We start from the raw sequence: 13,058 nt of genomic DNA, 5'->3' as shown, positions 1-13,058 counted from the left end.
ATATTCACTGAGTTTTAATCAAAGTTGCAGAATTCATACAACATAAAGAACATCAGGTAAGAGTATGATAGTATCATGCTATATATGCTTACAAGTTTATTTATTGAATCTTTAAGGAGCCATACAGTCATGAGATGTTATTAATCATAACTTATATGATGTGACTAAAAGTGCATAAGTCATACAGCATAATGAATAGCAAGTAAGACAATGAACATATACTGTTATGTCTTCTTACATGTTTATTGATCTCATCCATACAACACACTGAACAGCAGGTAAGATCATGCTAGTATCATAATGTGTGATTACAGGTTCATGGAAAGGAGTTATGAGATAATTAGAACTAAATTATTGATGTTTTGAATTAGAAATTTATTCGTTGCTATAAAGAGACATTTATGTTGAAATTTACTGATTCTATGAGTATCAATGCTTTATGAAATCTGTATTTTAAGTTAGTTGCCATCGCACTTTATTAAGTATGTGAATTATGAGCACCACTGAGTTTTATACTCAGCGCGTCGATTTTTATCACGTGTAGGTTGAAGATCGTGGTTGGTACTTGAAGATTGGAGGAGTACGTTCAAAGCAGAAGTGACTAACTTGGTCATAGTAGATTGAGAGTTGTAATAGTAAGAATTATGGCATGTATTAAGATTTATGGCATGTATAATTATTACATTTGTTAGAGCCTATGTGATTGTAAATATAAGTGAAGCATGTAATTATTTTGGTATAAGTAGTTGGAGATAAGAATAATACTTATGAAAATATAATGGAAGCATGTAATTATTGTGGTGTAAGTATTTGGAGAAAATGATTGAATATGAAATATGTTACTATAGTTGGTATGATTAGGTCATGAAGACTCGATATAGATCATGAATGCACTTAATTGCTAGATATTAAATGCTGTTGAGGATTTATACAATTATGAAAAGATATATAAAGTGTTATTGTGTTATGATGATTCTTTGGAGACGTTGGAAGTTTAGAGTGTATTTGGGAGTAGTTTATATTCATATTTTTCATACAGTATGATATCCGCATGACAGGACATAGGTTCCACCAGATTGTAGCGTCTCGGCTCGGTTCATTCGGGTTAACGGGTGGACCGGGAAGGGATGTTACAATACTCCAGAAAGAGTATGGTCAGGAAAGGATGTTTCCTATGATCACTTGCGGGTGTTTAGTTGCAAAGCATTTGTGCATATTCCTAAGGATGAGAGGTCTAAGCTTGATGTCAAGACTCGACAATGTGTATTCATTGGATATGGTCAAGATCAATATGGCTATAGATTTTTTGATCCAATCCAGAAAAAGATGATAAGAAGTAGAGATGCTGTATTTGTTGAAAATCAGACTATTGAAGATGTTGAAAAGACTTAGAAGCAAGCTGCCGATAGATCTGAAGATGATTCAACAGATGTGCAAATAGTTCCTCCAGCAACAGAACAAAGACAAGTTGGAGATGAAGAAAATGTTCCACAAGAACAAGAGCTAGAGTTAGAAAATCTAGAAATTCCTCATCAGAATGAACCAGAAGAAGATTTTGATGGTGTTCATGTTCAGCCACCAGCACCGGAAGGTTCTCAAACATTAAGAAGGTCTAGTAGAGTCAGACAACCATCTACTAGATATTCAGCAAATGAATATGTATTGATGACTGACGGGGGAGAACCTGAATGCTTTAAAGAAGCAATGGAAAGTGAACACAAAAGGAACTGGATTGAAGCCATGCAAGATGAAATGAAATCCTTGTATGAGAATAAAACATTTGAGCTGGTAAAGTTGCCCAAAGGCAAGAAAGCTTTGAAGAACAAGTGGGTGTTCAAGATCAAGCAAGAAGAACACAGCTCCCAACCACGATTCAAAGCTAGACTGGTTGTGAAAGGATTCAATCAAAGAAAGGGTATTGATTTTGATGAGATCTTTTCACCAGTTGTGAAAATGACATCCATTCGGACAGTGCTCGGAATGGCCGCCAATTTTGATCTGGAAATCGAGCAAATGGATGTAAAGATTGCCTTCCTATATGGAGAGTTGGAAGAAGAAATATACATGGAGCAGCCAGAGGGTTTCATAAAAAAGGGGAAAGAAGATTATGTTTGTAAACTGAAGAAGATCCTGTACGGCTTGAAGCAGGTTCCAAGACAGTGGTACAAGAAGTTTGAGTCTGTTATGGGGGAGCAAGATTACAAAAAGACCACTTCAGATCACTGTGTCTTCGTAAAGAAATTCTCTGATGATGACTACATTATTTTTTTGCTCTATGTAGATGATATGTTGATTGTTGGTCAGAATTCTGTCAGAATTAATAGCTTGAAGAAACAACTAAGTAAGTCTTTTGCTATGAAAGACTTGGGACCAGCAAAGCAAATTCTTGGTATGAAGATTACGAGAAATCGAAGAACCAAGAAATTATGGTTGTCACAGGAGAAGTACATTGAGAAAGTACTTCAAAGGTTTAAAATGGAGAATTCTAAAGCGGTTAGTTGTCCTCTTGCTAATCACTTTAAATTAAGCTCAAAACAGTGCCCTTCTACCGATGGGGAGAAGGAAGAGATGGAAAAGATCCCATATGCTTCAGCAGTTGGAAGCTTGATGTATGCCGTGGTTTGTACACGGCCAGATATTGCTCACTCAGTTGGAGTAGTGAGTTGGTTTCTTTCAAATCCTGGAAAGGAACATTGGGCTGCAGTGAAATGGATTTTCAGGTATCTTCGAGGTACAACCAAAGTATGTTTATGCTTTGGAGATGAGAAGCCAGTATTAGTCGGTTATACCGATGCAGATATGGCTGGGGATGTTGACTCGAGAAAGTCCACATCAGGGTATCTAATCACATTTGTAGGGGGAGCTGTGTCATGGCAGTCAAGATTATAGAAGTGCGTTGCTCTATCAACAACTGAAGCAGAATTCATAGCACTAACAGAAGCATGCAAAGAGTTGCTGTGGATGAAGAAGTTCTTGAATGAACTCGGAATTCATCAAGAACGATATTTGATATTCTGCGATAGCCAGAGTGCAATTCATCTTGGGAAGAATTCCTCCTTTCATTCAAGATCGAAGCACATTGATGTTAGATATCATTGGATCAGGGATGTACTGGAGATGAAGCAGTTACAGCTTGAGAAGATCCATACAGATGAAAATGGATCAGATATGTTAACGAAGATTCTTCCAAAAGACAAGTTTGAATATTGCCGATTAGCTGCAGGGATGATGGAGAGTTTGGCTGACGTCCCCACTTGAGCGTGCAGGGGGAGATTTGTTGGTGGTGGTGTGCCCACTCAAGTGGGATCCACACAGTTTGAAAAGAAAAAAAAATAATAAAGAAAAAAAAAACGTGCTGTTTGAAAAAGCAAAAGGTCGGTTGCCAACCATTCAAAGGTCGGTTGCCAACCATTCAAAGGTTGGCAACCAACTACGAAATTAATGGAGAGCTGTGCGTAACAAACACATGACTCTCTCATTCCCTCTCCTATAAATAGGAGAGGATGTTTCTCAGTTTAGATGTACCAACAAAACACAAGAGAAAAATTAGACAGTTTAGTTTTAAGAAGGGTTCTTAAAACTAAGGGTTTAGAAAATAGTGAAGATTATTAGGGTGTTTTTGGGAAATACTTGTGAGTGCCACTATTTTGTATTACTCTCTTTGTAAGTCTACTATTTTTAATAGTGGAAGAAAAATATTCGGAGTTGGTCCCGTGGACGTAGCCCTAAACAGTTGAGGTGAACCACGTAAATTTCTGTGTGTCCCAATTTTAATTTTTCCGCTGCTTAATTATTTTCGTAACTTTATTGCCGGTATCCTAATAAACAACTCGGTGTTATGCGTGTGTCTGAAGATCATTCCAGTGAACTATTTGCAGCCATCACGAAGATGGAAAATCTTATCTCCTTGTGTCTCCAAGCAATAGCTCATTTCTTCTAGAGTTGGTATCATTTTCCCCTCCATCTTCTCTTCACGATCTCAAATTAATTGGTGGCCTTTTCGTAATGCTTGTTTGGCTGGCCTCCATTGAAAAGTCACTAATTTGTAGTATTTAGTTTGTTCCAACCTAGTAGAGAACCCAGCCCCTACTCTTCAATTTCCTTCCAAATTAAAGCTTCTTTACATTCGTAATGCATATAAAGGAAGGTGCATTGCAGAAATGGAGCTTTCCCCAGTTTAAGACATCTTGAATTTCGCAACTGTGAGTAGTTAAGGTTTCTTCCTGGGATTTTACTACCGTACATATAGTAATTATTCTCTATTAATAGAGAATCCTCGTTAACTGACACATGTATAAAGAAATTTAATGTAATAGATTACTTAACATATTGCTCCGTTCTTTATTTATATATTTTCTGATTTTGTCTTTTCTTTGTCCATATCTATTTTTCTATCCTCTAACATATTATATAAAATATTATCTCATGATAAATATAAAATTATCTAGAAAAAAAAAATAGAACTCAAATTCATTTACATAAAAGTTTTCTTCTAGTGTTTTTAATTTTTTTAGAAATAAAATTACTGCTTATCATTTGAATCGTATATATAAAATATTATAAAAGAGCATTTTTACATGTATAAAGAATAGGTAAATTATTACAAGCATAAATTTCTTTTAATTAAGAAACTTGTAAAAATATATTAATTACAAATTCTATATTCCAATTTACAAATTGAAGGTTATAAATTCATAATACATGGACCTTTAAATTATATAAATTCTAAATCAAATAAATTTTATTCAAAAGCTAAAGGAGTACATAAAAATTTGTTTTTAAAAATTGTAAAAAGATAATTTACGGTGAAAATAACATTGATCAAGTTGAAATTTAAAGATTGATGAATTTTAAAATAATTATTTTATATATATAGACGTGTAATTTGATATTTTTAAAACTTAAACAAATATTTTTATGACTAAATATACAGTATGGATTATTTTTAAAAAATATAAATGAATTTAAGATAACAATTAATTAGTTAAACTACAAAGTAGAAGCAATAAGGTACAATTTATATAGTTTAATTTATAGAATTTGATATTATATAAGGGTAGAGATTTATAAGTCAAACATTGGAGTTGTATAATTTAATTTTTTAATTAAAAAATATTATATTAAAAAACGAGATGTCATGTATATATAATATGATTTGAATTATATATATGATACATGATAAATGTCTTAATAATAAGAAAATAAAATTTTATAATTATTTATTAAAACTTTAAATAATTTATTTTGAGTAAATGAATTTAAAGTATTGGATGCTTATTTATCTTTAAATTTTTATATTTTATAGAATAATAGTTGTGTTGAAAATGGTATTTTTTTTTTAATTTACACAATTAAATAATTTTTTGTATTTTAACAATAAAAACTTAAATGTTCTACTTTTGATACATTCTATAGATAACAAACAAGTCATTTCATCAATTTCAAATCTAATGGTCTAGATCTAACGGGTTTAAATCTAATGGTGAAAAAAAAAAATTTATATTAGTTCATAAATTGTTAAATCTGTATTGTAGTCTTACACTTTTACCTGAAGGTTTACAGAAGAATTGGCTTTGTTTGGTACACACAGATTTTGAAAGGCAAGTATTTGAAGAAGAGAGTTACAAGATCAATCATTAAAAAAATTCTAAATTTTTCTGATAGTTTTAATTGTACTCTAAATTCAACATTATTCTTCTAATACTCTGAACTTCAACTTTAATTACAATAACATCATAATTTCAAATTATATCCAATATTAAAATAAAAAATAGTATTATATATGTTCATTAAATTGGGTACAAATTAATGAATATAATATTATTTTCAAATTGTAACCAATATTAAAATAACAAATAAATATATTCATCTTAAAAATAAAGTACTTTTATTTTATTTATAAAATAATAACAACAATTAATGATTCTCTAAAAATAAAATTATACCGTAATGAATAACACCTATTTTTGTAAGAGATCTAACTTAAATATAATTTCAATAAACTCTAACTAAAATTCCATGCTTAAAAAATGGCAAAACAAAAACCTAAACTAATATTTTATGCTTATAACTAACTAAAAATTTATTATTTTACTTGGCTTTTTATGAATTAAAAAAAAAAATATCAACAATATTAGCGAGGGTATTGTTAAATGTTGAGTTTTTGTTAATTAACAATATAGGTCCAACAAAAATAATATTTTATTCATTAAAAATTGGATACAATTTAAAATTAGAGTGCTATTGCAACTAAAATTTCTGGATATTAAGAAAATAAAGTTGAATTTAGTGTATAATTAAAATTACATGCAAAGTTTGAGGTTTTTTTTAATAATTTAGCCCAAGCTATCAAGCATATTTCAAAACTCAACATTATTTAAAGGTGATGCTTTGGGCTAAACTCAAATCTCACTAATTACAGCCCCTTTTCTCAGTACTAAAAATAGCGAAAAAATTAAGAAACGTAGCTTTTAATGTTTTGAATAGTCAAAATGCTAAACGCTATTATTTATATTGTTTGGTAACATAACATCTGAATTATCTTTTAGAGATTAGAGTAGCGTTTTACAAAAAGTTAACACATGTAACATTTAGCTTCGAATGTTTCATGCAAAACTACTCTAACAGCTAAACACTATTCAAACAGCTAACAACTACAAAAATAACTAATTTTACCAAACAAACCCATCGCCATGTTCTAGGCTAAACATTTTATATTCTCTTAGTTTTTCCTATATATTTATTTCTTTTCTAATTGGTCTCCAACTGCTTTTCTTTCTTTTTTTTTTTTTTTTTTAACTTATTACTTTTTGATTTTATGATTGTCCAGCTAATTTTTTATTTTTATCGATTTGAAATATATGGAAATAGTATTTTCCATTAAGGAAAATTAGTTAATATTACTTAAAATTTTGAGATCAAGAATTATACTTTTGTTAGATTTAGGAAGGGCAAGTAATTAAGTTTACAAGTAGTACTGGAAGGAAAATAAAATGTTTTTGCCACACGTGTTAAAAACATATGGATCCAGTTTCACACGGGTACTAATATAGGGTGGGTTGAGGTATTATAGTTTCCATTGAAACATAAAACCATTTTAATAAACAATAAGAAAAGGAAAATGGATAAATAATTGAATTTCAATTAAACAACAATAACAGCTTATTTCAACTAATTCCAAACATCATTTTGTCCTTTCCCCATTTAAGAATTTGTTTATTTATCAAATATAGTATTTCATTTAATTTCTATCGAACGTATGTTATACGTTGTTTATACTCGTTTCATATGCTCGTAATTTAAAAATAAAATTAATTAAATTAATAGCTATATGTTATTATTACGTGCATTGTTTTAACTAACTCTTTGTTTGAACCTAACATACCTAAAATAAAATCATAACGTACATGCACAAATTTATGTATTCTCATAATATAAATACTATAATGATGATTAATTTAGTCTAATAATGTGATTTAGTTTTTTAATTAAATTATTTAACAATACAATGTATATCATGTTAAGATAATTTAACAATATATAAGTAGTATAATTACTTTAAAATATATTGCTAAAATATATATTTTAAATGGTACGAGCTTTAATATATTTTAAAAAATATATTGTTAAAATAATTTAATGATTATTTTAAAATAATCATGTTGTAAAAAGTATTATGTAAAATATATTTTAAATGGTATGACCTATCAATACATTATTTTAAACATTTCTTCAAAAAAATAAAAAAAGGCCACTTAGCAGATATTTGACACTTTTAAAGACACCACAGTCCACAATTGCACCTCTTCAACAAGTAAAATGCTCTTTGGTGGATGAAAAAGACTGGTTTTGGATTATGAAATAAGTTAGAAAATGTTTTCCCATGTAAATAAAGAAAAGTCATTTTCTTTATTTGCTAACTTATTTTCCTTAACTTATTTTCTTTTAATGCTTCAAATAATAGAAAATTATGAAAAATATTTTTCTACAAGTTATTTTATAAGAACAAACGAGACCTTAGTATATGTACATCAATCGCATTTACTTATAGTTTCATGTGCTTATATACAGTGACAGAGCCATAAATTTTTCCAACAGGAACGAAAATATATTTATTATTTCACAGGAGCAAATACATAATTAAAAATTTATATTATATATGGGCAAGATTTTTTAATGACAATAGTATAAATAATCGCAAAATAATAAAGATATTTGATATAAATAATAATTTTCTATAAAAAATAATTTTAAATACTTAAATGTGTTACTCTAATTTTAAAGTACAATTTCCATTAAATTAAGTATTTCTATGAGCAAATCTAGGGCTAGTTCATATATTTTATTTTTATTGCATTTTGTGTATTTATAATTTGTACATCAAAATGAATGGTTTAATATTGAAAGCATACATACAATTTGATATTTGACGTTTTATTATGAAAATATATAGTAGTATGTGATAAAACTACATGAAGTGATAATTTACTATAGTTTTTCAAAATATTAATTTTAATTATATAGTAGAATTTGTTTTGATAATTTTATTTAAATTCTTATTAAAATAATTACTTATTTAATTTTTAAAATTTAAAAATGCTATTTCTAAATATTTGTTAAAGCCAATGAAATTATGAAAATACATCATAGACTATAATTTACAGTAAAAAGAAAAAAAATAACTTTGAATAAATTTAAAATTTGATCAATTTAATTTCATATTATTTTTAAAAAAATATTAAAATAGAATCATGAGTTATGATATTAAGTACATCTTTTTGAATAAAATAAATATCATGTTTTTATTCAATGAAATTAAAATTCTAAAATTTTTTAATGTTGTTAAAGTTTAATTAAATAACCAATAATAAACAATTGAATTAAATTATAAATTTATAATACTATTTTATATTTTACTCATAACATTTATGTGAATTTTGTGTATTCATAAGATGAATTCAAAATCAAAATTAAAAATTAAAATCAAACCTAAAAATAAATTAAATTAATTGTGAGGACTTGTTTTCATTAGTTAATTGAACTCAAGCTAAAAATTATTCTTCTGTAAGTGCTATTATAGTCTACCAAGAGGTTTGATCCTATTATTATTTCTTCCATTCTTTTTGGTAGAAACATTAATTCATTGTTAAGGTTTATTTTCATTAGATTATTTAGTTATTTTGTTTTTGTAATTAAATATTTTGCGACATTTATATTTAATGTGACATTATTATATGGTCATTCATGCTTATTATTTTAATCGATATTTAATGACAAAATGTTTAAATACAGTTTAATAAAGTTAAATCTCTTGTAGGATTGATGAATTTATCAAAATGACGAAATAATAATTAGAATGAAATAATAATATCAGCAGCAAACTATTTTATCTTTGAAAACTAACCCTAAATGTCATGTTGTAATAGTGAAAAGCAAAAGACAGCCAAGGAATATGAGTGGTGGTGCCGCCATAGCCATCACTAGATAACGTTTATTCCCATTTCATCCATGAAAATGAACTCATTTTTAATGGGAAAAACAGTCTTCTTCTCCCTCGGATAAGAATAATACCTACAGGGCCATGGACGCATATTACGCGGAAGAAGACAAATCTGCAACAAAAAAATGGTAGGTTTTCTGTTATGAGAAACGAGCTGAGTGCTTCTCCCTCGGATAAGAATAATACCTACAGGGCCATGGAAGCATATTACGCGGAAGAAGACAAATCCGCAACAAAAAATGGTAGGTTTTCTGTTATGAGAAACGAGCTGAGTGAGTCAGCCAGCCATGTTTTGTAGCAAACTTAATCATTTTAAAAATTTTTGGGCTGTTGTTGAATTATTCAATTATTATATAATAGGAAATTGAATTGATCAATTAAATTAAAATTTTATTCTTTTAATATTAAATTAATCAAATAAAAAAAATAAAAATTCATGCCTAATAGTAATCAATAATAGATTTTAGAGTTTGAGGCAACCTTTTTATAAAATGTAAAATTTCGCATATATAACAAATTACAAATCCATTCAAGAGAATTGAAAAACCTACCAATTTTCATGAAATCATATCGTATCAGATCATTGGACCTGAATCTTTGTTGGTACAAGCATACTTTCTGACTTTCAGTGGCGTGCTTTACTTTCATATATATGGGAACTAAAAGTTTTGAATTCCCTTTTCTCAGTCACTTTATTTAACATAGGGCACATTTGTGATAAAAGAAAGCAAATCTTGGAATTCCAATGGGATGTAAACAAACAGAAGCAAATTATGAAATCCAAAGAACAAGACTAGCATCTAAACCATCTAGAATAAGAAACTCCTATTCTAATTCATTCCACTATATCTTTTATTCCTTGCAATACTATTTTCTATTACATTAACTATTCCACACGTGCAGGAAGGTGTGGTGAAGGAATTAGTGTAACGCCCTATTTTTCCTGTGTTGAAATAGTAGTTTATCTGTCTGTGAATAATACTGTCGGTCCGGGAGTCGGTATTATTTTGGTCCAGAAAAATTATTATATATGGTTACTATTTTATGTCACATTTTTGGAGCATGCATGCATGCATGATTTTTATGGGTAGAAAGTAAGTAATGAATATTTTTGGAGAATTTTAGAGAATTAGTGAGTAGTAACTTAAGATGTGATATTAATTAAGGAAATTAGAGGCAATAGTTGTATGGACTAAATTTGAAATGGTGTTATATTAATTAAGGAAATTAGAGGAATTATTTTTATGGAGTAAATTTGAGAATTTTGTTGTGTTATATAATATTTTGAAGGAATTTAATTTGGAGAATATTTGGAGCCATTAGATTAGATTTACATTCAATCCTAGCCATCCAATTTTGGTGAAAAGTCCAAACTACCCTTTAGTCAACTCCATTATTTGAGCAATATTTTTCTTCCTCTTCTTCTCCATCTAACGTGAACTTCATCTTCTTCTCCTCCATTTCACCTTTAGCCTCTCTTTCTCTTCTCTTTGTTTTCTCCATTTTCTACTTGAATAATTCACCAAATTCACTCCATTTACCTTGAATAAAGTAAGAAAATCTAGAGATTAAAGCTTGAGAAGTGGTTTTTAGGGATTAATTTCAAGGAATTTGGAGAATTCATTAGGTGAAGTAAACTTCATTATTTTTGGATTTAGAGTTTTCTTTTAGCATATACATACTTAATCATGCTCCAATTTCTTCTTTTCTTTGTTTTCTTTGTTTTGATTTTGAGCTTATTACATGTAGAGGGTGGAGAGCCTTCTAACAAAGATAAAGGCAAGACCAAAGTTTAAGGAGCTTTGATTCAAGTTGTTTTAAAGGTTTGTGTTCATAAACACACTAACCTTACTTCAATTTTTGGATTTGTGAAGTTTGTACTACTTTGTGAAAATTTGGGATTTGGTATGAAATGATTTGATTGCTGGAATTTGGTTGTATAAATGTGTTCTTGAGTGTTTTCTAAGCCTACCTATATGTTGAATTTATGAAGAAATTATTTTTCTCTTCTTCTTCCAAAAGTGGCAGAATTTTACCAAGGGAAAATGTTAATGGGTGTGTTTAAGGACTGTTTTTCTATTCGTTTTATTTTCCCTCTGTATTTGAGTCCTTCATAAAAGTTGTAGGTATATTTCTTAGCTTTCCAACCCATCCTCTTGTGTCCAATTTTGATATATATATAGCTCAACTTATGACTAAAATACCTAAACTGACTCTGTTGTAACGTACTACATGCAGCAATAGATTGAGTGACTATTTTGACCACCATAATGGCAAGATTAGGTGTTGAGCTCTTCATGAGATTTGTTACCCTGTGTCTTGAGATTGCCCTGGTGTTGGATTGGTTTAATTTGAGTGTCTGGTTACGGAGAAATTCAATAAACATTGGACTTGGTTCTGCTGAATCCGGTCTGGACTATCAGTCTGTGTTCCTAGCTTATTTTGCCTATCTTGCAGATTTATCTGGGTTATGGTTCCTTCATAACAATTGTATAATTGTGTCTTATCTTTCTAATGAATCTAATTTCATTCAATTTGGAGATATATAACTCAAGTTATGTATTAAAAACTCAGCAAAGGTCAAGATTGCTTTTATGCTGAAAATTTCCAATGTTAAGTACTTTGGTTTAAGTATGAGACGTTTCATGAATGAATTCAGTTTAAATTCAGTTTTCATTGTAATTTTATGAATACTACAGAAAATAAATTTTATGAGCAATGAAAAGTCAGAATAAAAATAAGAATAAAAAAAATGGATTTTGGGCTCTAATATACTTGGTGTGAATTTGATGCGTGATTTGATTTTATTCTGTCTGATGAGCATGCTCGGCATTCGATGTCATTTTGATAAGAAGCTATGATCATATGCTAGGCACGTGGGTGCCTTCTGTTCTGTTAGGGCGGACGCGCTCTATATGTTCTGAATCTGTTGGCGACCTAAGGCCATTCTGAATCTGTTCTGAAAACCTATCTGCTTCTTTTTCTCCTAAGTGTATGTGAGCCCTTGTAAACATATTTTTCAGGTAGCTTGGAAATAAATGATTATATGTTATTAAATGAATTGTCAAAGCAGGATATTACGTTACATGGTTTTCTAAATAACCAGTATATGTATTGTTGTACTACAATTTCAAATAATGAATTTATGATTTGAACGAATAAAATATTACTAGTTTTATTTGATCATTTTGTTATAAATGTAAATGTATATTAAAGCGTTAATGATTTTATGATTGTAAATCTTTTGATGAAAATTGATATTTTAAGTGTGTTGCCATCGCAACATTGGTTTGTTGTGTTTTATGAGCACCACTGAGTTTTATACTCAGCGTGTTGATTTTATCACGCGTAGGTTGGAGTCTATATTGCTGATTGAAGATCAAAAGAGTAGCATCAGAGCTGAAGAAATATTTTGGTAGTTGATTAGTGTGTTATGTAATTAAGTATTATGGCATGTATAAGTAGTCCATTTTTGGAGACTCTATTATGTAATTTATACTGTAAGTATATTATTGTAAATTAATTGGGTGTATTTATTGGAAGATAGACTTGGAACTTA

The 13,058-nt window shown here is 29.1% G+C and overlaps 1 long non-coding RNA gene across 1 annotated transcript; it reads left to right on the top strand.

Moving 5' to 3' along the window:
* The first annotated feature begins 10,766 nt into the window (after nucleotides 1-10,766).
* LOC149496664 (uncharacterized) lies at nucleotides 10,767-13,058 on the top strand. Its single transcript, XR_016320555.1, has 3 exons — nucleotides 10,767-11,126; nucleotides 11,249-11,322; nucleotides 12,852-13,058. It is a non-coding gene; the product is annotated as an uncharacterized LOC149496664 (long non-coding RNA).

Source organism: Jatropha curcas, chromosome 4 (genome assembly GCF_041381405.1).
Source record: "Jatropha curcas cultivar XTBG-Jc1 chromosome 4, XTBG_Jcur_1.0, whole genome shotgun sequence".
NCBI classification, from domain to species: Eukaryota; Viridiplantae; Streptophyta; class Magnoliopsida; order Malpighiales; family Euphorbiaceae; genus Jatropha; species Jatropha curcas.
This window is presented reverse-complemented; position numbering and strand designations above follow the sequence as displayed.